Genomic DNA, 25536 nt, shown 5'->3' with positions numbered 1-25536 from the left:
AAGAAGAGCTCTAAATCATCTCGATCTCCTCCGGCTCTTCCCGTGCTGCCGGGTCAAAACTGAGACCGCCTCAGGCAGACCACTCCCTTAAATTGTCCTGTCTTTGGTAGGTCATTGTCTTGAGGATGAGGTCCAGATTCAGGATTCACACTTCTTTATCGCTGCACAATCATGGTGGTGGTAATTGTTCAGTGCTGTGTAGTGCAATAGTAGATGAAACACGTATACAACTGTATGATAATGCAGTAAAACTATAAAAACACACTATAAAGAGTATTTACTGTGTGTGGAACACTTATAATTGGATTTTAGTGTGTCTGTGCAAAACTAGTTACCACAATGCTAGTTTTTGTGGTTGGCTGCAAGAGCATTGCTGTATGGTTGCTAAGTTATGGCTGATGTTTACACAGTGATGTTTAATAATTAAGTTTGCAGATTTTGAAAAACCACCAGCACCACCAATAAATGTTCTTCGGTGGTTCTTTGCAGCACCTGAGGTTCTTAGGTGTTTGTTTTTTTTTAAATCAAGAACCATTTTTCACTGTATAGGGCCAGAGGCTTTATAAGGAGAGAAGATAAGGGATGCTCAGATCAGGATTTTTTGCAGCCGATACAGACTGCCGATTTCTTATCATATGATTGGCCGATACAGATACAGATTCCAATCATTCAAGTTTTATATAATATGTAAGCTTTCTGTTGACTCCTTACACCCTGAAGGCATTTTTAATGATTTCATGTCTAATTGGCATACTTGAAAGTAATGGCTTATAACTCTACAAAAAAGTGTCATCAAGTACATGGTCTCATTTGATAGAAAACCTTTTCAATTTAGAAGAAAACAGATTTTGATCTATTGCTTAGAAAACCCCAGAAAAAAGTGATTTCAGTTTATTGATTTATTATTCATTTTTGACATGAGTCATTTTGGACTTGTTCACAATCATGTCAGCTGCATCTGGGCCAAATTTTGCACGGGCAATAACGTCAGCTGCAGTTCTTGCTCTCTTCTCTCAGATGGTGACACACACCCGCCTCCTCTCACTCGTCTCATTCACTCCGGTAAAAAGTGCTTGTATTGCACATCATTTTACTCATTCCTGTAGGTTTGTTGCTCAGACCAAAAGCGCACTCTGCGCGCGCCTCTCAATCTCAAGCAGCTTGTGAGTAGCAAGTACCAAAATCGTTCGGTATTGATAATTATTGACATTTTTTTCTATAACCTTTTTTTTTTTTTTTTTTGCAGTAGAAAAGTTACAACATCTGTAATAAGTAGGGGTGTAATGGTTCATAACATTCACGGTTCGGTTCGATACGTTTTCGATAAAGCAAAAAGAAAGAAATGCCTGAGAAATTTCCTTGATTTAAAAAATAAATAAATAAATTTAAATATTTTTTTTTTAAATAAGTGTGTGTTTTCCTACATCTTGACACTTTTAGTTTTATAATTAATAATCTTTGAAGGATGAACAAATAATGTTTTGGTCATCACATTAAAAATAACATTTAAATATAATAATATTTTAGTTTTGAAGTGCTGGAAAAAGATGTCACTCCGCCCAAGTAGCAGTGCTTCGCCTTCTGAGAATATAGTTCCCCAGTATGTATAAGGTTAGAAGATGGCTGTGTCTCATGTGACCTTGTTATTTGTACACGCTGTGACTATTACAAATCACAACATGTAAATAGGAAAATGTTGGTGCTATTTTGTCACTTATTGGGAGCAGTATGCTAGCTGGAGCCGTTTACCTCCAGTCTTTGTGCTAAGCTAGGCTAGCGGTGGGTGCGTCAGAAAGAGTTACGGCACGCACGGAGATGAAAAGGGTATGTATGGAGTTATCTAACTCTGGGGGATACGGTGAATAAGCTAAAGTCCCAAAAAGTCGGCGTGTTCCTTTAAAGCCTATAACTAGTTCATTCATGGCACAATGTTTCTCCTGTTTTCCACGTCAGCGCTGTTTGATCCGTTAATAACGGAGAAATCTCCAGCAGTGTGTAGAAACAGTGTCGCTTGATCAAGATCAGCTCGTGCTGCACTGACATTGATAGTCCAAACTGATAAACGGTCCGTGAAGCACAAAACAATGAGTTGCGCAGTTTCGTTTGCCATTTGATGTTGGGCAACGTTGTGGTGGTTGCGCCAGAGATGCGCCCGCATTTTAATGAAAATATCGAGCGCTATTCACCTTATGTAGCCCCGCACCTTTTCAGCGCTGCACTCGTTGTCTTTTGTCTTTCGGTCTGTATTTTCACAGTGATCTTGCGTATTTATGAATGAACGGCTCGTTTTAAAATCTTCCTGGCCGACTGACATTTAAGACATCTGCTTTAAACATTACAGTCCTCATGATTTACAATAAGTAAATCCACTTCAAAAGCTAATTACTCCTGGACAGCAATGCCATAGAAATATACAGAGCGACGGCAAAAACGGAAGTTAAAAGACAATTTTCTAAAGATGGCTGCGCCTTTGTTTCTCTGGCGCATAAGGTCTATATCAACCTGTTTTTTTTTTTTTTTATCATTACAGACAATGGTGTACAGAATCGGCCAAGAAAATTGCAATCAGTGCATCTCTATTTTCAGATATTATTCCTGATTTGAAAATGTTTAGTTATGTTTTCTGTAAGTTCCATCATCACAACAGTAGGTGGCAACAAGTGACTTGTCTTTGGGTGATTTATTGATTTGTTCAAAAACACTGGCTGTGTCCAAAAGCTTAAAAATTCTGCCTTCGGAGGATGCTTTGCTGTCTTTGATATCCCACAATTCATTGTGTTAAATTCTGTGACAGCTAAGCTAAAAAATGCTGTCTGAAAGTTGCAGTTGGTGGTCAGTTTGTGTGTAAATGTATGTTCTTGACCAACATTTTCTACTTTTGATGTAATTTTTAGTGAGAAATTGATATTGTAGTTAGGGTTGTGCCAATGGATGAAATCATCGTCCATCGTGATGGCTGACCAACATCACGATGGAGAGCCACCATCCCCACCCTGACAGACCAGCCCAGTCTCACGGCAGTTTGTGAAATGGTCACGTAATTGAATCTTTTTATTCGTGTACACGGACACGTTTATCTGGGTTTTTTTCTTTTCGTGATGGTCAGCACGATTCCGTAGCGTTAAAGCTACACTGTATAGGATTTTCTCCCATCTAGCGGTGAAATTGTATATGACTACCAACTGAATATTACTTTCTAGCCCCTCCCATTCCGAGGGCGTTTTAACTCCTACGGTGGCCGTATTATTTCAAATCTGCCGGCAGTCTTGAGTAATCTCCCTCTCGCATTCGCCACTGAGTGTAAAAACGCGAAAGGCGAAACTTGAATTTCCAGGCATGTCCCTCTTTGTATTTTCAAGATGGATGCGCAACATGGCTTTCGCCATTCGAGCGACTCACTCGTATGTATTCTAAATTGCAGATTATACACTTACGAGAATACTTAATTAGTTGGTTGAAGTGATTACACATTAATGAGAATGTATAATTTTGAAAGAACAAAGTGTTTTTTGCTAAAAATCTACTTAAAATATTACACAGTGTAGCTTTAAGAGCGACTACGGTAGCGGGTAGTATGAAAGGCCAAATATCCAGTTGGTTGGGGTGGTGGATGGGGCAAACAACACAGAACTTTCACCCAGGAGACCGGGGATCGTGTCCCGCGTGTCGAGTTTCCTAAACTCAACCGTCCCGTTATTTTTTTCCTAAACCCAACCGTCGTCCCGTTCTTCTTTTCCTAAACCCAACTGTCCCGTTGTTGTCCAGCGTGTCATGGAAATGTAAGCCCACCCATAACCTTTTCCTTAACTTAAGGGGCCGTGTTCATTTCACGGAATTTTTGGCGATTCTTGCAAAGCTGTATACAGCTCCTCTGCTGCAGCCTGACTGGCAGAAAGAATCGTGCTACTTTTTTTCCCCCTTATGTGCAACCTATTGGAAAGCCCGGATGAGTAATTAGTTGGGTTAGTAAAAGAACGAAATTATAGTTTTTAAGTAGTTTTTTTTTTTTTTTTTTTATGTAAAGAGATATTGTAAAATAAAAAGTGCTTAAGAAGTCTGCTCAGAAGTCTGTCCGAAATCAGTTTCATGAGGTACCTTCATGTGCAAACGCTGCCTGCAAAGTCATTGCCTGTAGGGCAGCGAGGCAACAAATTCTATCCTAAGCTTTCGGATACAGTCACTGATTCATTCAGCAAACAAAACATGTGACTGTCTTCATGAGCGAGTCATTGAATCATTCATTCAACACGGATTCATTCAGTAACAAAACTCAACTACTGAATGTTTGCTGGATAATTCTGCTGTAGCTTTGTTTGGAACTATTTCATTGTATAGACCTTAGTCTGGGACAGGTTAGTAGTACCTTTAAAAAAAGAAAAATTGACAGGAGAGAAAACAAGGATGAGAGGGATAGAATACAGTGCGTTTAATGGATTGTACTGTTGTTTAACAACAATTCTGATTGTTCAGTTGTTAACTTCTTTCTGAAAAAACACACACAAAAAAACTACTTTCAGTAGACGAAAACTCCAAAGATTACGCGATCTATCCCTAACAGCCTCGTTTTCATCTGCATTCAATTTAATTTAGCGCCTAACCTGACTACGGTCAATTAACTTCTTGTTTATTGCACTGTTGTGTAAAAGCAATATTACACATAAGCATGCGAAGGCTCAGAACATAGCATTAGGGCTGGGTACCGAGTTCGATACTTTTTAGGTACCGACTGAATTGTCTCGATACTATCGAGTATCGAAAAATTACTTGTTTTTCGGTACCAGATTTCGATACCTAAGGGGTTAACTCGTCAACGTCAGTGCTCAAACAAATACATATGAAATGCACAACGACACACCTAAAGTCGCTCACGCACATACACGCAAACTCTACACACACGAGACGCGCGGAACTCTCCAAGCACATGCTCATATGAGACGCGCGCGCACACACAAACTGTCCACGCACATTCTCATATGAGACGCGAGCACACACACACAAACTCTCCGCGCACATACTCATATGAGACGCGAGCACACACACACACACACACACACACAATACCCTAAAGATGTGGGAAAATCGATCAAAAGTGTGGCTACATTTCTCCAGGCTCGATGCCAACAGCGCACGATGCAGTATTTGCGGTAAAATAATTGCTGCAAAGACCGGTACCACGACAAATTATGATGAAGACCTTGACAGTGCACGATAAGAGCAGAAAGTTGCTCCGTCTTCGACTGGTAAATGAAGAGATACCTTGTTGATCACTCTGACAGTAATTATATTGCAATAATGACCTACTGAATGTACACTGCCATTCAAAAATGTGTTGGTTAGTCAGATTTTTTTTTTAAAGTGATAAAAAAATACCTTAAAACGTGTAATGTTACAAAAGATTTCTGTTTCAAATAAATGCTGTTCTTTTGAAATTTGTATTCATCAAAGAATCATGAAAAAATTTATCAGTTTCCAAAATATTAAGCAGCAAACTGTTTTCATATTTCTGAAGGACCATGTGACACTGAAGTAATGATTTTGAAAATTCAGCAATTAAATTACTAAATTAAATTACATTTTAAAATATATTCAAATAAGATTTTAAATTGTAATACTATTTCACAATGTTACAAGTTTTACTGTATTTTTGATCAAACAAATTCAGCTTTGGTGAGCATGAGCTCTTTATTAAAAAAAAAAAATTGTTCCTTTGTGCACTGGCTAAGGAGCATGAGTCAAACTGAAAAAATAAAACCAACGTTTTTCTGAGGTAATGTGTAATGTAATCTTGTTAAAATGGATTTCATAAAATTGGTATCGAAAAAAGTATCGTTCAGGAACCGGTAACGAAATCAAGGTATCGGAATCGGTATTGGTATCGAAATTTTTTTGAACGATACCCAGCCCTACATAGCATATCAGATTGCATTCTAAGATTAAATAATTACGTTTTTGCAAGCTTAATATGCAGAGATGTTTATAAGTAAGCAATTTCTAGAATACATTCTTTGAAGTTTAAAAACTGACTCTGTGGTGCTTTCCAAACGTTGCTTTATTTGTTGGAGAATCCTGGTCAGCCTGGCATAGCAACAGTGACTCAATCAATGGTGTTAGTTTGGGGCACGGCTATGTGTTTGACTGACCAATGGCAGCCGTGGAGGAGTGTTTTAGGAGATCTGTGTGAAAACAGTCATTTATGCAGTATGTTGCTAAGTGATATGCTTCACATTTAAAGAGGTTTTTTTTGTAATCTTGTCATGTAAAATATTTGGTAGCATGTTAAATTGCTCAAATTTTTTTCTCTTTTATTTTAGATTATGCGTCTCATTGTAATTGATGGGTAGACAGCATATTTGATATAAAGCAGAAACAATATCGTGTAGTACATTTTATCACACACAATGTGACTTTTCTCTAGTCTTTTCGCAGTTGTGGGAAATTTGACACACAAATAACTGGCAATTATCAAACTACTCTAAAGTGGCTGGTAACTGGTTTCTGTCTGAGACTGACAGTGTTGGCAATTTGTGTGAAACGTGTGGATTAAAACCACATGTTGGAGATGCCGAGGGGTGTTGTATTGAGCAGCTGGTATGCCACCAAAATGAAGTAGCTGAGTCAAACCTTTGTGAGTTCTTGCGTGCCTAGAGATGTTATTGCTTTGAGGTTGATCATTCATACATTGAACATGCATGTTTTCACATCAATCTACAGGCCATTCCTCATCATGACAAAGCCAAGCCCAGATTTATTTATAACTTAGCATATATATATACAAAGGGTCCATAATGACAAATTAAAAAACAGATCCATCTGTGACAACTTTGCAAATTTATTAGAAAAGAAAAACTGAAATAAGTGCATAGCACTGAGTTAAGAGTTTAAATACTTCTGTATAGTTAAAGCACCTTTACAGCCTTTTTGGGTATGATGTGACAAGCTTTCCACATCTGCATTTAGCGATTTTCTGCCATCCTTCTCTTCAGATCCTCTCAAGCACTGTCAGGTTGGATGGGGACCATCGGTGGACACTGAACAGCCATTTTCAGGTTACTCCAGAGTTGATCGATTGGGTTCAAGCCTCTGGCTGGGCCATTCAAGGACATTCACAAAGTTGTCCATAAACCGCTCTTGCATCGTCTTAGCTGTGTGCCTAGGGTCACTGTCCTGTTAGAAGGCGAACATTCTGCCCAGTCTGAGGTTCTGAATGCTCTGGACTAGGTTTTTTATTAAAGCTAACTCTATATTTTATATCGTTGAGCTTTCCTTCTACTCCAACCGGTTGCCAGTCCCTGTCTCTGAAAAACACCCCCACAGCATGATGCTGCTACCATCACACTTAACTGTTGGGATGGTACAGTATTGTGCAGGTGATGAGCATTTCCTGGTTTTCTCCATACATGATGCTTGTAACTGAGGTTCGCCAGGCCAGAGAATCTTGTTTTTGTCACGTTCTGAGATAGTCCTTAAGGTGCTTTTTATTTTTTTTTGCTAATTCCAAGGGGGTTTTCATGTGTTTCAGAGTCTGGCCACTCTGTCATAAAGCTGAGATCGGTGAAGTGTCCTTCTTTAAATTTCTCGCATCTTCATAAATGATCATGGAACTTAAGTAGAGTGACCATCAGCTTCTTGGTCCGCACTCTAACCAAGGCCCTTCTCCATCAGTTGCTCAGTTTGGCCAGGAGGTCAGCTCTAGGAAGAGCCCTGGTTGTTCCAAACTTCATCCATTTAAGGATAATGGAGGCTACATGCTTCTGTGAACCTTCAATACAACATAATTTATTTTGTAGTCATCCCCAGATATGTGTCTTGATACAATCCTGTCTCTGAGCTCTATAGGCAGTTCTTTTGACCGCATGGCTTGGCTTTTGCTTTGCTTTTATTGAGATGTGTGCCTTTCCGAATTATACCCATTCAATTGAATTTGCAAAGGTTAACTCCACTTGAAGTGTAGTAACCTCTATATGTGAATTTGGAATGCTCCTGTGAGCTAACTTTCAAGTGTCCCAGAAAAGGGGATGAATACTTAAGCAATGTAATTTCAGTTTTTTATTTGTATTAAATTTGCAAAGTTGTCACATCTGTTTTTTGTTTCATCATTATGGTGCAGTATGGAGTATAGATTAATGAAAAAAAAAATATATAAAAAAAATTATAATAATTTAAAGTAGTTTAATATAAGGCAGCAACATAACAAAATGTGGAAAAATGAAGGGGTTTGAATACCTTCCCAAGCCACTGTATTGAAGAAGCCTATAGATGTCTCAAAGACATAATGTATTTATCACTTGTTTAATTTAAAGTATCAAGTTTGTCTCAGTTTTTCCCCCATATATAAGGAGACTTAATGAACAAGAAATCAATTAAATGTCTTAAGATATATGAAAGAAACGGGTGAGAAAAACTTAATGCCTGCTTGAATGTAAATTATAAATTAAATGATCAGGTTTGTCTAGTAAAAGTAGCCACAGTACAAATTTAACTGTTGCTGACATAGTTTAGAACTATAAAATGTATGTGGATATACATTGGTTGCCTTGTCATTTAAGAATTAAGTAGACAATTAGTGCGTCTGACTAATCTAGCCACGTCTTTTTGACAGGTGTATATATCTTTCGTTTTTTAGTATCCTGCCAAAAGATCATGTTTCTGTAATTCTGCTTCCTGTTGGTTAAGATGTCAACATTTTTATTTAAAGGTTTATATAAATGTGGCTCTTCCTCTCTTTCTAGGAAGTTTGGATGATCCATCTTTATCCTGGAGTAGTTTTCACCTCTCTTTCACTTTCATGTGCTCTAGCTGTTCTTCAAATACTACAGTACTCCTCCCTCCTATTCTCTCTCTCTATACCTGTAGCTATGTCCTATTGCTCCTTTTAAACTCCCTATTTTTGGAGTTCAGTGATGTGAGAGTCATAAATACCAGCGAGGGGTCTTTTGGGATCGTGTATTTTCTGCAGCAATGACAAGAACGCGGGCGGCTAATCAGAGCGGCTCTTATCTGAAGCTGCTCAGCGCCCGACACGGAACAGAGGAATTCGTCCAACTAAGGGGGTTAGAGCTTGCTGAATTCCATGCAGAGGAATTACATGGAGATGAGCTGTAATGCAAGGGTTGATTTTTATTGGGTCTGTTGGGGGCAGACTGTGAATATTTGGCCTCTAGGTGGGGATGGGCCTGAGTTTGTATGTACCGGTTTTCTTTTTTTTAATTATTCAAATCTTAGTGTTCTGATGTGGGAATTTGTATTTTATTTAATTTTTTTATACATGTGTGTGTGTATATGTGTATAGAGAGAGAGAGAGAGAGATAAATATACAAAAAAAAAGTCTCATAAAGTCTTTATTTTTTGACATTGTTGCTAAATTGATTCCAAATATTTGAAATAAAAATAGTAAAATGTAGTAAGACATCAAGGCATGCGGTTTTTCACTAAATAATCAGTATTTTATTATTTTTATTCCTGCACCAATATAAAACTGCAAACCGAAAGTACAAAAAAATAATAAACAGTAATATTAATGAATGTATAAAACTATTTATTAATAAGCAATATCACTAAACAGCATATATATATATATATATATATATTACTAAGCTTTTTAAAACAAGAAATATGTTTGTTTTATTCACACAAATTTCCCAATTCAATTTGCATTTGCTTGTCATGTTTAAGCACTATTAAGATATCTCTGTCTTGGCTCTCTCATTGTGACCGTAACCGGTGTGCTGTAGTCTTTTGGAAAATTAATAGGCAAATAAAAAGTGCATTAAAATCATTACAATGTTCACAGTGTTGGTTAATTTTATATTGCCATCAAAATACTTTCAGATACATCGTAAATATTAAATGTATCGCCTAGCCTTCTGTTGAATAGCATGGCATCAATAGCCAAGCAATTTGCCCTCGCACACTAATAAAATGACACCTGCGCCGGGTTAACGGAGGACAAACACTCCTCTCCGTTTTCGTCACTTTCTGTTCTCTCTCTTTTTTTCACCATCTCACATTCTTTTACCCCCTCCTTTTTCTGTCACTCTCTCTTTTTGTCTCCCTGTCGCTCTTACTGAGAACACACTTGAGTAACTGCTGACCTCTGCAATAAGCGTTTTACTATGCAAATCACCTCCACTGATGCTGATTGGTCTAAGCCACGTGTCACCGACTTACGGGATCTGACAAAATGTTCCAGAGAATTCTGTCAAGTAGTGTGTGGCCGCAGCATTTTCTTAGATGAGTCGTCCCTCGAGTCACTACCATTCATCAGAACAGCACTGCAGATTTGAGCTGATTATCAGATGTTCTGTATAAATATCACAAGTGTCAGAAATGCTTGCCGTTGAACATCTGAAAATGCGTTAAGATGCATTTAGGTCAGTTCTGGAATTAATTTGTCACCAAATTAAGCATTTGTGGTTGGATTTCATCACGTTTTGCCTTTTTCCTTTCTCATTTGAGTCATCATCCAGGTTTATGTGGGTTGAGTGAATTTAAGGGACTTCCCCCACCTTTAGAGAATGGTATCAATTCCTGTGTGTAATTTTGCTGACCTTAATATGCACTTGTGTCTTTCTCTTGTCTTTTACTCATTTTGTATTTCAGATTTAGCTGGCTGCACCGTATCCAATGGTTCCGCCCCTGTGTTCCCTTTTCTGAATTCTGATTGGAACAATGGAATGTAAATCTCATCCAAACAAGTGACTGTGGTATGTTCTCTTAAGTTTTCTTCCTTGAAACCACACGATTGAATATTATCTGCTGTGCTGCATCTTTTTTCTTTTTGCTTTGCATTGTAGTAATAACGATGTACATATTTCACTACACCCAGATGATTTTTTATTTTTTTTATCACTCTTTCATATCTCAGAAGACATGATTTGTTGCATGTTGTTTTTTTCACATGCACTTCAATTAAATATCAACTTTGTCTCAGAAGTTTCTCTTAAAATGCCCTTGAAAAAAAAAATGGAAACAAATAAAGCATTTGTTGACATACTGTAAGTGTTTAGTTTTGGAAGAATTTGAAGAAAGAAAAAAATCCTGACACATTAAAGAGATCTCCTATGTCTTGTCTACGAGAACAGTCATCCTGAAACCCCAAACTTTCTCAAAATATATATATATTTTTTTTATCTGGGCTGGGTTTGTTTTCTTCTACTCAGTGGTTGATACTTCTGCCCATATGCCTTTGCCCCACTTTTTATGTCACTGTCCCTTCACACTTACATTTGGCCGTCGTTCACGAGCCTTCCTGTCTTTTTCACTTTGCAGCCTCGTGTGAGCGTGCTTGTATATTTGCAGAACACTTTTCTGCGCTGTAGAACTGGCACGGTGCCAGTCCCTGCCTTTGCCCCTGATCAGAAGCAAACGTGACATTTGTGCCGAGGTAATGGAATCCTTGCACAATTAAATCCCCGACTGCGAGGTGAAGTCGCTCCTTCATCCCTCCATCCTTCTCCTTTCCTTTAATCCGCAGGAGGGACGGCTGTGATGATGAGACCTTCTCAGCACGTCGCCCCTCTCTTTTGCTCTCCGTGCCATTTTTTGTTTTTAACTTCTCCACATAAACATCTCTCTGCCTGGCAATTAATTACCACAAATGTCAATTAACCCCCTCCTTCCAAAAAATAATATCGTAGGAGAATTAAATTTCAATTATAAAAATTACGTTGGAAGGCGGCAACGTTAAATTGCTTTAATGAATTGTGCTGAAGGTGACAGTTGTTATTTTGCAGCCCGTCGTGGCGGGAGACCTTCCGCCTGCTCTGATACAATGTGAAGTGGAGGATGAATAGAGGAAAACAGAAGGATGGGAATGAAATGAGTGTTGAGAGGAACAGAGAGGACGCATTTCCTGCAGTAACCGCTGTACGTAATGCCTCATTTGTGGGATACAGCAGGCAATGGCGTGAATCATTGTTCTGTGCCAGCGAGAGAAAGCACTTAGGGGTCTCTTTCTCTCTCTCTCTTTCTCTCTCTCTTCCTCCCTTCCTTATTTGACTTGCACAACTGCTGATGGTGCATTTGCCCACCGGTTTTGCTCCAGGACCGTTCCTCCATACGTTATCATATTTAAAGAAATAGTTCATGCAAAAATGAAAATTCTTTCATCATTTACCCACCTTTTATGTTGTTCCTAACCTGTATGTTTTTTTTTCTTCATTCTACTGGTTGTTCTTTCCCATGCAAATAGTTCACATGGGGACTGGTGGTTTCGAGTTTCAAAAAGGTCACAGAGAAAGGTGAAAGTATCAAAAGCATGGTCCATATGACTCACATGCTATATTACAAGTCTTTTAAATTCTTACGATGGGTTTGTGTGAGGAACGGATCAAAATAAAAGTTGTTTTTCACCAAAATGCTTCCGGTGCAGTGAGCTGTTTACCTTTGTGAGTTAAAATTGAGAAGTTCAGTTTGAGATCAGTTTGATTTAGTCTTGTTCTGAGAGTTAGATGAACCGATTCTGTCTCAAAAGAATGATTCCTTCACAAATCGTGCAGTTGTTGTAGAGAGGAGTTTTGTATTTGTCTTCCAGACTGTAAAATGACTATAAAAAATACTTGCATTGTGACTTGTTTTTAACCTCTTTTTACATAAGTTAGTAACCACCCAGAACACCCTGGTAACTTCTATGGGTGTAACAGTTTTCAGTGGAAAAATAGTACCGTTTTCCACCCACGGTTTAGCGTGCACTTGCATCGCGGTTCATCTCAAATCTAATGTTGCATACGCATCTATAATATGGTTTGTTGAAAATAAAGTGTAAAACAGACAGAGTTAGGCTGTTTCTGTCAATGGATGCGAAGTGAAACCGAGGTCCTGACTCTCTGTGGTCATTAAAAATCCCAGGATTTCCTTTGAAAAAAGAGTAGGGGTGTAACCTCAGCATCCTGGCCAAATTTGCCCATTGGCCTCTGTCCATCAAAATGGCATCCCAATAATCCCCATATAAACTGATTGGCTTCATCACTGTCTCCTCTCCACTAATAAGCTGGTGTGTGGTGTGCGTTCTGGCGCAGTATCATCCAGGTGGATGCTGCACACTGGTGGTGGTTGAGGAGATTCCCCATTCTATTTAAAGCGTATTGAGTGCCGTGAAAAGCGCTATATAAATGTAATTAATTAATTCCCCATAAACTTCGTTTGATGCGAGTACCGTATGCTGTAATATGACCTGTCTTTTACGCCGTCATCACCCCAGGTGTTGATAGCACGCAAGCGCAGGTAAGACCTGAACAGCACACATTGCTATCTGTGTTTAAACTAAATTTATATTTATAAGCCTGGCCAATTTAAAAATTCAAGCGCAAGAAGACACGAAAGAGAACTCTGGTGCGCTGTAAGAAGATTTGTGTGTGCACTCATTCGAAGCGTCCAAACCTGCGTCTCGGACAGAGCGCAAATATCGAGTTCTCTTTCAAGTTTGAATGGACAAATTCACACAAAAATTATTTCAACATGCCCATCTTGTCGAGTATCCTTGCAAACGTAGGTTATGTCTTAACGTAAACAGTCGAGAAAGACAAACCATGTGTACTTTATATCTCAGTGAGAGCAGCCTAATATTCCTGCTGTCTGTGTTTTTAAAGGACAATTCCGGTGAAAAATTAACCTAGGGGTAATTAACACATGGTTACCGAGTCGATCGTTCTCTGGGATGCGTTTTCATGATAATCGAATGTAAAGAGTTTTATCTCTAAAAACAGATTAGCTTATAACTCTTGTATATGGGGCATAGAATAAGTAAAAGTAAATCGCTTGTTAATACCACTAACAAGGCTCAGAATAGCCTCACACTAACACGGTAGCATAATGAGGGTCCCTACATGCAAACCGAAGCATTGTGAACTTTGTAAGTGTACAGACAGTTTAATAAGAAGATACTTTATAAAGACAGTACATTACGCGTATACAGGCAGGAGCCATCTTGGAAAACAGTTTCGACTAGTCGAGCCACGAACGCCGTGCTAAGTGAGACTTAGCTTACCTTCTTCCCTTGTAGTTAGTCACCCATATATTTTAATAAACAGATATAATTCATGCATTTCCATGTAATTAGATTTCACAAACGTAATTCCTATCGACCAGCTCACTTAGCACGGCGTTCGTGACTCGACTAGTCGAGACTGGTTTCCAAGATGGCTCCTGCCTGTATACGCGTAATGTACTGTCTTTATAAAGTATCTTCTTATTAAACTGTCTGTACACTTACAAAGTTCACAATGCTTCGGTTTGCATGTAGGGACCCTCATTATGCTACCGTGTTAGTGTGAGGCTATTTTGAGCCTTGTTAGTGGTATTAACTAGCGATTTACTTTTACTTATTCTATGCCCCATATACTAGCGTTATAAGCTAATCTGTTTTTAGAGATAAAACTCTTTACATTCGATTATCATGAAAACGCATCCCAGAGAACGATCGACTCGGTAACCATGTGTTACCCCTAGGTTCATTTTTCACCGGAATAGTCCTTTAATGTTAATCAAACAACAAAAGACAAGGAAATCACTTACTACTCTTGACTGAATAGCTTTTGTAACTTTAATGATAAATATTTATTTAATTTATACAGTGAAGATTATATGCAGTGTTGTTTTACATTTGATTACTTCAAGTTCTGTACCTGAAAACTACTGTTAAATACCCGAAAAACCTGAAAAGAACTGTTTATTTTATGTGTATCAATGATCTATTGTATTTGTTCTTATTTTTATTTTATTTTTAAATAACAGTAGTCCCTGAACACAGCACATATCGTACCGTACCGAAACCATGACCCTAAAATCGCGATTAAAAACTGAACCGTGAGTTATTTGAACTGTTACAGCTCTAGTAACTACCTAGTAAACACAACTCTCATTCTCTTCAGAAAATGTAAAAAGTTAGTTACTACATTTCTCATGTTTTGTTTAGTAACTAGTTACTAAAATGCATCACGTACTGTAATTTCTCACCATAATTTATTGTAACTTGTGTGTTCAAAAGGTCTCATGATGTCTTGTGTGTGTTGGTACGCCCTTTGTGTCTCTGACATTTCACTGTGCAGAGTGATCGTATGCGTGTGTGTGTATGTAGGGAGGCATGAATAATATCTCACGAAATAGAGAGGTCACCCAACCGTTTTTTTTTTTTTTTCCTCCAGAGTTGAAGGTTAATTTGAAGCAACAATAAAACAGATGCTACCATTTCCTCATCATCTACTAATAATAAACTTACAAACAATCGGTAATAAACTTTGGACAATCTCAGCATACCCCTTCACTTGAGTTGGACTAGCCCAAGACATCTCCACATATTCTCACCATCAGTGATTAACATCTCACTTTGCTGACAATGATTTTCTTTGTTCATCTGATTGTAAAGTGATAGAGAGAAATATTAAATTGGACCTTGATGCTCATCAAAAGCAAATTTCATCCTATAGGAAAGAGAAATCAGGAATGAGATCTCTATGACATCTCTTTATTTCTCATTCACAGTAGTTAGAATAAATGGAAAGTGACTTGACTCCTGATAGTCAGAATTTTCTCCTAATAAACACCCCAGAAGCATTACATGTACATTATTTGCTTTAGAGCAGTGATTCTCAACCTTTTTGACTCCATTGTCCAACACAATATTCATTGGAATTAGAGATGCACCGATTACAATTTTCTAGGCCGATTCCGATTTCCGATTTTTCATTGAGTTTGACCTGCCGATACCGATTTTAGCCGATTCCGATTAAAAAATGTTCGAACCATACAGCACACACAAATATTTATTTTCGATCTTTTCTTTAACCCTTTCACCCGTAAGTTTAAAATATTCTAACTGACACCCCCACCCCCCAGAGTGAGTTTTTTCAAGGTGAACGTTCCCTTTAATGTTTCCATGGGGACGCGTCACGCGATACACCGCAGCCACAATAATACTGTATGACAGATGTGTCGCTTTTATTTCGCTTTTCCTTTTTTATTCAAAATATTATAATATAACAAACTTGCTTACCATGTCATCAACTAGCCTATCTGATATTCCGATTCTTAAATACGTGTAAGTGAGTGTGTTTGGTCGTTTTAAACCTTTATAAATAATCTTGATCTATAACATGAGATGGTTGCCGCAATGTTGTCCTGTCAGTCGGATTTAAAGCACGCGAATTCGTCAGTTTCTCCCGAAATAAATGCAATAAAGTGGCCGGTGAACTGAGAAGAATAGAGTAAACACTGCTTAGTTGTGATATATGACAGCGCTGCGGCTGAACGCGTCCGACTCTGGCTCAGCGCCAGCCAACGCGCGAAAGCACAGTTTGAATCTGGCAGTTATGCGACGTCACTGAACATTCTAATTGTGGCGCCGTAACGTTACTCTCAGGGGCACAGAAATAAAAATCCCATATGAGACCATACCTCTCAAAAGGTTAATCATGCGGCGCCCGAGTGCATTTGACCGGCATAAAATCGGCATATGTCAGACTGACCGGCCGGTCGCCGGTCATGGCCGATCACGTGAAAATCGGCCAATTCCGGTCACCAGCCGATCAATCGGTGCATCTCTAATTGGAATTATGACTTTTAACAGAAACTGGTAATGTTAATACATTAAATTAATTCTTCAATTTATGTCATTCTGAGACCTCTGCCCCCTTGTTGAGAACTACTGCTCTAGAATTTCAATCCATTATATACAAAAAGTCAGAGATACCAATATGATCTCAAAAATTCTCATGAAATTCTCCCACAATCACGTTATCTGACCTATTCAATCGACTTTAATATTTTTGCTCTATACACTTACTGTATGGCAATTTGTCTTTTCATTCATGGAGGAACATTTGAGACAAAGTTGAACTTTGAAGAGTAACTCCATGTCTCCAAGTCTCCGGAGCTAAAAAAAATAAAAAGACCGACCCTTGAGCAATAAAATTATCCTCTGGGATTGGTTTGACAGATAGATTAAGCAAATCATTGTAATTGTACCATTGCCCATCAGTCAGTCAAGCAGAAAAATGCTGTTTAGTGAATTGAGTACAGATTGAATCATGTTTTGGCCAGTTGCATATTTGGCTGTGCAATTAACAACAGCCTAGCAGCCCCCCACACACAGTTCAAGACCACCCCGACAGGCATGGAAATGCAAGTACTGTGTGATGTTTTTCTTTTTCCAAGCATCTGGTTATTGACGGCTATCCACAGGGCCGGACACACACGCCTACATTTACATTGGGCCTACAGCCCTCTGACCGGGCAACTGAAACTCAACACTCATTTAGCAGTGGCTCAACATATGGCCCGCTTCACATCTTAACACAGCGCACACACACTAAAAAGTTCATTAGATCAGTAGCCTGCCTTAATTGCCTCTGTGGAACACACACTGCAGGCTCAATGCTGTATGTGTCCACCTCACTCAGGGCTGATTTTATGAACACCTTTGTTGTACGTCCTTGTAGTTGCAGCAAATTTGTCATATTTCTCTTAATTCACTTCTCTGTAATAAGACTTGATTTGATAAATGAATCTGCTTATGTTCGTTTTTGAATAGGTGTCATTTCTTTGAAAAGGTCAGTGCTAAATCAGTAAATTAGTCATGCATTTTCACACAAATATTTTTTTCTTTAATATCTCAGGAGACGTAAATGAAACATAATTGAGAACTTCAAGTAATGACTTGGTTTCAGAGTTTTTTTTCTAAATAAAAACAGACACAAATGAGATTTTTTGCCACATACACAAAATGTGTATGTTCAATTCCTGTTCAGTCTCAGGAGTGAAAACCACATTTAAAAGCGAGAGTCCCCTAAATTATCGCTCTGTGTGTACAGAACACGACTCATTCCAGAAACTGTGAAAGTTTAAAAATATGAATTTAATTTTTGGTCTTGTTGTTTCAGCTTGACACAAAGCGATCCAGTCTATGGAGTTATTAAAGTGAGCAATATTTCGGTCTTAAGCATTTTCATTTATACATTTTTTTTTTTTTTTTTAATGAGCTTGTTCTTGTTTGCTGATTTGCTTGCAAGATCTGGCAACACGAATGAGTCAGGCTCTTAGCGCTTTCCCAGTGATTTCTTGCACCGCACATATAGACAAGAGATAGGCATGAGAGATGTATCAAATTTAAACAATGTTTCACCTTCAATTTATTGGGGGGATTTTAAATAGAAACAAGGGACAATTGTAAAGGTTCATGGCACAGCTCAATTTTCAATTTGATTAGAAATGTTTGAGAGCACATTGAAATCTCTGACTTTTGATTACAGAGCATATTTTGAGACATTCACTCTTAAAAAATGTTCTTTATTGAAATCTATGGTTGCAATAACATCCATGGATGTTTCCATTGCACAATTTGTTTATTTTTATTGTGGAAAAAGTTTCTTTAGGTTATTAATGTTCTTAACACTAAGAAAAAATGGTTCTGTGGAAAACTGTTCTGTTTCATTGCGATGATAACCTCCTTTTGGAACCTTTAATTTTAAGTGTGTTGAGATATCTGCTGAACTCTTGCGACATGTCAAATATTAGTATTTTTCTCAAGAGAAAAATCAGCAAGGCAAACATCTTCAGTTCCTCTCATTTTAACCTCATTGCTTTGTAGGAGTAACAATTGAGATCTCATTTGTGACTTTCTCTGTTAGATTATAACCGCAAATCAGTCTGATATTAATGACTGCTTTAGTGGTGTTTATTCAGTCTTATTCACTGTCCCTTCTCCACCTTCACAAAAGCTTTGTTACACCTAGCTTCCTAACTTCCTGTTTCGCTGGCCGGCGGTGGGCCGGTGTCGTAACAGTGAGCATCAGGAAAAGAACACAAGTCCGGGATGGAGTCCCAGGCAGCTGGCCGTGTGTGTGTGTGTGTGTGTGTGTGTGTGTTTGTAGGAAGTAACAGAGCAACTTGCAGCGAGCAGCAAATTAACGCCCATATCTCCTATCTCTCCCCTCTCTTTTCACTTTCCTGTTTGGACTCGAAGGTGATTGGAGGCACAGGCTGTGACAGTTGACGGAAGCAGAGAGAGAGCAAATAAAAGAGAAAGCATTTATTTACAGTGTGACGCTAGCTAAGAATGCGGTTTCACACAGGATGTGCCCCCCTGCTTCGGTCTGATGGGGGCAGGCTGGAGCTCGGGGTGGTGGCCTGTATTGTGGAGCTGGTCTAGATTCTGGGCTGGATCCACCAGCACACCCTCAACGCTGTTTCCTGTCTGGGTGAAGAGAGATGAGAACAGGTTAGCGCAGGTCACTGGGAAAGAGAGCGGAGGATGAAGGACAGTCGAGGGTGTGTGAGTCTGGGGGGTGTTTAATTGTCTCAGATATGTAGAAAGGTCATGTGTTGGGTTTTTTGGGCCCTTTACCTTTCTAGTCACCGCAGTGAACCAAACGCAGTCCCACAAGAAGAATCAAACATCCTACCACTGCTGTATAGCATTGAATCAGCGATTAGCATGTGACGCTCATAGTCATTTGAGGTGGATGTCCTCCACAAACGCCAGAAACAATCAACAGGCCGATGTAAATCAGATACACTTCCTTCGTCATATTCCCGTTTATGGGACCAATTTCAACTTCTTTGTCATCTTACATCAGAGATATCAGTGTTTTTTGAAAGGGCTGTGAAGTCGATTTGTGAATATGCAATGGGAGGGAGACCAAGTGACTTGTTCTTTGACATTAAAATTCTCCATCTAATCATATAAGGTTAATGGCCTTAATGGGGCCTAAAAACGCAATGAGACATCAGATCTACTTTTTATTCACGGATCGCTTGTCTAAATAGGAGAAGTGGCGCACTGACCGTTTAGCCTTGCACTAATGACAAATTCTGTGAAGTTTGAGCTGAGAGAGCAGACTTTGGGTAATGATGAATACATTGAACATCATGAAAGCTTTATTAAGGAGATATGGTATTTTGATTTCAAGGTGTTATGATTTGTCCTTGTTAAACTACTTTCTGTAGTGGATGATGTTCACTGTTTGATATAGCACCTACATTTTTGTGTATTTAATTGGATGCACCTATTGGATTTCCTATACATATACACAAAAGTTCAAAAGTTTGTGATCAGTAAGATTTTCTTTATGTGACCAAAAATAGTAAAAAAAATAAAATAAAGAAGAAGAAAAAATTACTATTATTTTATTTTTATTTTTTTTAGCAAGTGAGTCAGAAGATGATTCACAAGAGCTCTTGTCTGATTTAGTGAGTTCATTCAGTGAAGGATTCATCAGACTGATTTAAACCAGGAACTCCTTGGTCCACACTGGGCATACTGTACATTGAAGTAAAATATGATTTTTTCCATCCTGTTCCTATCTGTTTTATAATATTATTATTTTTTGTCTATACACTGTCGTTCAAAGGTCAGCGAACATTTTTTGAAAATTAATACTTTATTCAGCAATATGCATTAAATTGATCAAAAGTTACATTAAAGACTTTCACATTGTTAAAAAAATTATATTTAAAATAATTGCTGATCTTTTGCACAACTGTTTTCACCATTAATAATAATTAGAAACATTTCTTGAACACCCAATCAGCATATTAGAATGATTTCTGAAGGACCATGTGACACTGAAGTAATAATGCTGGAAACTCAGCTTTGTCTTCACAGAAATAAATTCAAATTTAAAACATATTAAAATAGAAAACTGTTGTCTTCAATCATAATAATATTTTAGAATATTTCTGTTTTACTGTATTTTTGATAAAAGCCATGGGGATCATTTGAGACTTTCAAAATCATTCAAAGATTTGACTGACCTCAAACTTTTGAATGGTGATGTAATTCTATTTAATAAAAATATTATAACTTTTAATTAATATAATTTATTTTGAATGGTACACTAGGAAGTAATGCAAAGAAAAGGGGCAACAGCATGCAAAATGACACCAGCAAGGCTCAAACTTACAAACCCGAAGTGTCAGAGCATGTGCGCTAACCGCTAGGCTACGGCTCGACTAGATCTTCATGTAGCTGACGTGTTTGTGCCTGTCCCCTGGAGAGCAGGAACAGGAATCTGTCCATTAAAGCGGTCTCTGAGAACACTAGTGTACACTAGGCCAGAGGGGACAGGAGCAGTAAATCTGTGAAAGTGGATCTAGACCTGACAAACATGTGCAGAGCTGAGAAATCCAAACAAACAACAGGCCTGTTTATCTCCCGGTTGGGTTACAGAAACACACACACACACACACACACACACACGCACACACAACACTACAGCTTATGCTTCCTGAGTAGAGTTGTAGCATTTCTGTCATGTGGCTCTTTAGTTTCGTCTCTTGTAAACACAATTCACATCTTTGTTTTTGAGTCCATTATCTAGCAGACCCAATAGTCAGTCAATACAGTCTTCTGGACCGCACCATTTTGCATTGATGTATGTATTTATGTGCTGTATGCAGAAAAGAGCGGCTCTTTTGTGAACATGGTGTAAACAGCCATGTCAATAAACCCATAGACCGTACCGTATCAAGCTACAGTAGCTATTAAAAAAAGGCTAATATATGTGGCTGAATTTTTTTTCTCACTCTTTTTTTAAAATAATGTTAACGTGGCATTGTAAAAGAGACGGATGATCTATATGGCAGATTGATCAGCGGGTAGAGACCCCATTATCTCTTTCCGTGTTAATTACAGTGTGCTCAGCTTGCATGTCAAAAGACGGATAACTGACGAAGGTAAAAGACCTTATTTATGCTTTCGTACTCAGCTGGCGGCAGCTTTCCTCTCTTTTTCTTTTTTTTCGCCTCCTCAGCGCTGTATATTTATCGTCCAGTAATATTACACTGTCAAAAACTATCATCTCTGCGGAGATATTATTCTCTATCGTCACCTTCACAGGAATCCATTTGGACCAGCTCGATCTCAAGTTACCGACTCTTCCTCTGCATGCAGGAGTGGCTGAGCAAATTTGCACAGAGATTTTTGGTCGTCCCCCGGGACGGCAGAAAGGTAATTCGGGTTGCGTAAATCAATATGTGGGCAGCCCAGTCATACCACAACGAAGAGACATGGCACCGATCTTGGAATGCCCTGACGTTTTTGTGGCTTTTAGTGGGGTCACATTTTGCTAACGGTAAAACAAAAGCAGAAAGATGCAGGGGGAAATTTCAGTCACAGACACCCAGATGCAGTCGACGCTCACCTGAATAGTTTTAAACTCAACTAAACCTGCATTTTCAACTTTAAATAAATCATTGTTTTTTTTGTTTAGTTTTTGTCAGACAAAACTATAAATGGTTTTAAGGGATAGTTCACCAAAAAACGTTTCCAAACCTGTATGTGTTTCTTTCTTCCTCTTAACACAAAAGAAGATACTTTGAAGAATTTGAGTAACCAAACAGTTGATGGGCCCCATTGACTTCCGTAGTATTTTTCCCTTTCGTACCATTCAGTCAGTGGGGCCCATCAACTCATTGGTTACCCATATTCTTCAAAGTATCATCTTTTGTATTCAGCAGAAGAAAGAAACTCATACAGGTTTGGAATAACATGAGGGTGAGTAAATTGACAACATTTTCATTTTTGGGTGAACTTTCCCTTTAACATTTGCGTTATGTAATTTTACCATAAAATACTGTCAAATTGATGGTTTTTGCTGGTAAAAACTTTTTTACCATATAATTTACCATGAAAAAAACTAACAGGACATTCCAAGAGATGTGTGACATCACATATGATTATATTTTTTAATTAAATAGTTTGTTTCTTCTCCTTTTTCTTATAGGTGATGTACATTAGCTTGCTTTGTTACATTTTATGAATTGTTTTTTTGTGTTGTGTGTTACCTTGATGATGCGTTTAATATGCTAATTATAGTAGCTTGTATTCAACAAGCTAGTTTTTAACTAGTACGTTAGATGTCAAGAAACACAAAACAAGATGTGTGATGTGTGAGAGTTTATGAAGACAGACTGAAAACAGTCACGTTTGGTAGACCTTACACCAAGATCACGCAGCATATTTATTGTTTGCGCTGTGCCGACGGGCCCTTTCTTCTGAAACACGCAGCAGTGAAACCCCCATGAAGGGACTTTTCAACCCTGTGTTACAGATCTCTTCCTTTTTTTTTTTTCTTTCTTATCACAGAGCGTGTGGTGTGAGAGGTAACATCAAAACAGTCTTTCCTGTGGTTTTGTGTAAGGGTGTCTGTCAGACCTGCAATCCTCAGGCCTTTGTTTGCACCTCTCACCAGAAAAAACACACTGTTATACATACACACTTCAATACACACACATTGTCTCGCTCTCCCTTTCAAAACCATTTATGCTTTTCATCACTTCCTGTCTGTTGACCACACCGAAACAGTTTTCTGAAAGGCTGTCTGGAGTCAAGCTTGATAACTAGAATTGGGTAAACAACAACAACGACAAAAAAAAAGAAAAAAAAGTTGATTCGCTTGGTTCTTTGCACAGAACAGACTGTCCTGGCCTGGACTGTTTGAATTCAGCATAGTGCGAGGTGAATGTCATTGTTTTACCATTCCTGCGATGATAGCATTATCGTCTATTACTGCACCACATCGGTATGGTAGATATTTTGGTATTGTGTATGCAATACAAAGGAATTTATTTGGTTTTATGTCTGTTGAAATATTTGTGTCTCTGTTATGTGTGGATGTTATCATGTTATCAGGCGTCAAACGTTACGGTGAGATGTCAGAGCATCACCTGGTGGACTAGCACAGAACATAGGCCCTCGTTCAAATGGCAAACCCTCACATACTGTATAACTATGAGAAATCATATGGACATTTGTTTCTGCCTCAGAAAAAAAAAAAAAAGTGACTATGTCAAGTAATTGTGACTTTATGTATCTCTGTGACAATTAAATCTCACAATGTGATGTTTTAAAAAAAATATTTCCTTTTTTTTTTCATATATATATATATATATATATATATGAAGAGTTCAGATGCAAAAACCTCTAAGTGCCATCTGAAATTTTCTTCTAGAATGATCATTTTTATAAAGCTTGTATATTAGGTAAACTATGTAACTTTTTTTTATTTTTTATTTTTTTATTAACATTTTAAATAAGTCAATACATCAGTCCTTCCCCTCCATTGACGAAATTTTATGGCTTTCCGTGTTTTCAATGTTAAATGGTAGGGGGCGCATCTTCTGAAAGAGTAAAGAATCTCCAGATCAAAACACAGGCAAAAAAAAGAGCAGCAGAAACAAGTGATTTTCTTTTTTTTTTAGCAGAGGCTCTGTTATTTCCTTTGAGAAATGACATGTTCAGTATTAAGACCATTAAAAAAAAAAAAAAAAAGATTCTGGGGGGATTCTTTAAATGTAAATTGTGAAAATTATAAAAAATTAGGGCGGTGGCTGGCAACTTTTTTTAAAATTCACTGGTGGGGAAAGAGTTGATGGGTATAGCTACAGTAACGTCTTCAGCTAGTCAGCTTGAGATCCTTTCCATCTAAATTGGTTATATTTCTTACGCCTAGTAGTGAATGTTTTATGAGCAGTAGGTTAACCATATTCATCCGCACAGACACACCGAAGCACAACCAAAACGATAAATTGTTTCCAAACAAATTGGCGGAACATGCCTTATCTTCTATTGGTCAGTCTGGCAAGTGGTCCCGCCCCCAGACTCAAGCTATTGGTTGAACCAGAAGTTATGTTTTCACTCAATATTCTGAAAATACTGTACAGCTGTTTAAAATCTTTGAAAAAAATCCATCAACAGAAGGTGTACTTAACATATAAATAATGAAATAAAAATATTATCGATATTGTAGTATTGTATAGTGTTGCACGGTGTACCGATACTTCAAAAGTATCACGATACTCGGAAATTAAAAACCTAAATTTATCAGTATCGATACTTAAAAAACATTTTTTTCCTCCCTATGGACGTCTGTGTTTTTTTCCTGACGCACGCAGCAAAGAACCTGCCGCTGTCAGTGTCATGTGACAAAACACTACAGCGAGATGGCTGCATGTGCGAGCACAAGTGGTCCACGACTCGTAGAAAAAGATGACGCGAGGAGTGACATATGGAAGTACGTTGCCTACCTTGCTCTGTTGCACGGTGCACCGATACATCAAAAGTAAATCGGAAATTAAAAACGTCACGATTCCTTAATTTATTAGTATCGATACTTCTAATAAGAATGACCGCGTTCCAGATTTGTAAGGCCGGCGACACACTGGCTGCGTGTCGTGTCCGTTTTTATTTCGGCTCCCATGTTAACTGCCTGCGTGACACACGCGTCTGGGCGCAGCTCGAGACGAGCGGAAAACGCGTGCATGCTAGAAATAGAACCGACGCCTATTTTTCACGCGTCACGCAAGCGTGTTGGAAGCGTTCCCAGGCAAAATAGAATAGGAAAAGATGTTTATATGTCATTTTGACACGAATACATATTAATAAATGACATTTTGATGTTTGAAAGTTTTGACATAAATACAATATAAATGTAATTTAAAAAAATATTATCGATTTTCAAATACTGCACCTCTCAATACAGAACGAATTATTCTGTAGCCTATTTTGCCATCAACACTGCCGACGTTGTCTTTGCTGCTATATAT

The 25536-nt window shown here is 38.2% G+C and overlaps 1 protein-coding gene across 4 annotated transcripts in view; it reads left to right on the top strand.

The window, feature by feature from the left end:
• foxp1b (forkhead box P1b) overlaps window positions 1-25536 on the top strand; it is a 193163-nt gene that overhangs the window by 12873 nt on the left and 154754 nt on the right. For all 4 annotated transcript variants that reach the window (XM_084426905.1, XM_084426902.1, XM_084426903.1 and 1 more), the window contains exon 3: window positions 10600-10703. The gene's annotated coding sequence lies outside the window, so the exon portion shown is untranslated. The remainder of the gene's footprint in view (window positions 1-10599; window positions 10704-25536) is intronic.

The sequence above is a fragment of the Rutilus rutilus genome (assembly GCF_951802725.1).
Source record: "Rutilus rutilus genome assembly, chromosome: 12".
Classification (NCBI taxonomy): domain Eukaryota; kingdom Metazoa; phylum Chordata; class Actinopteri; order Cypriniformes; family Leuciscidae; genus Rutilus; species Rutilus rutilus.
This window is presented reverse-complemented; position numbering and strand designations above follow the sequence as displayed.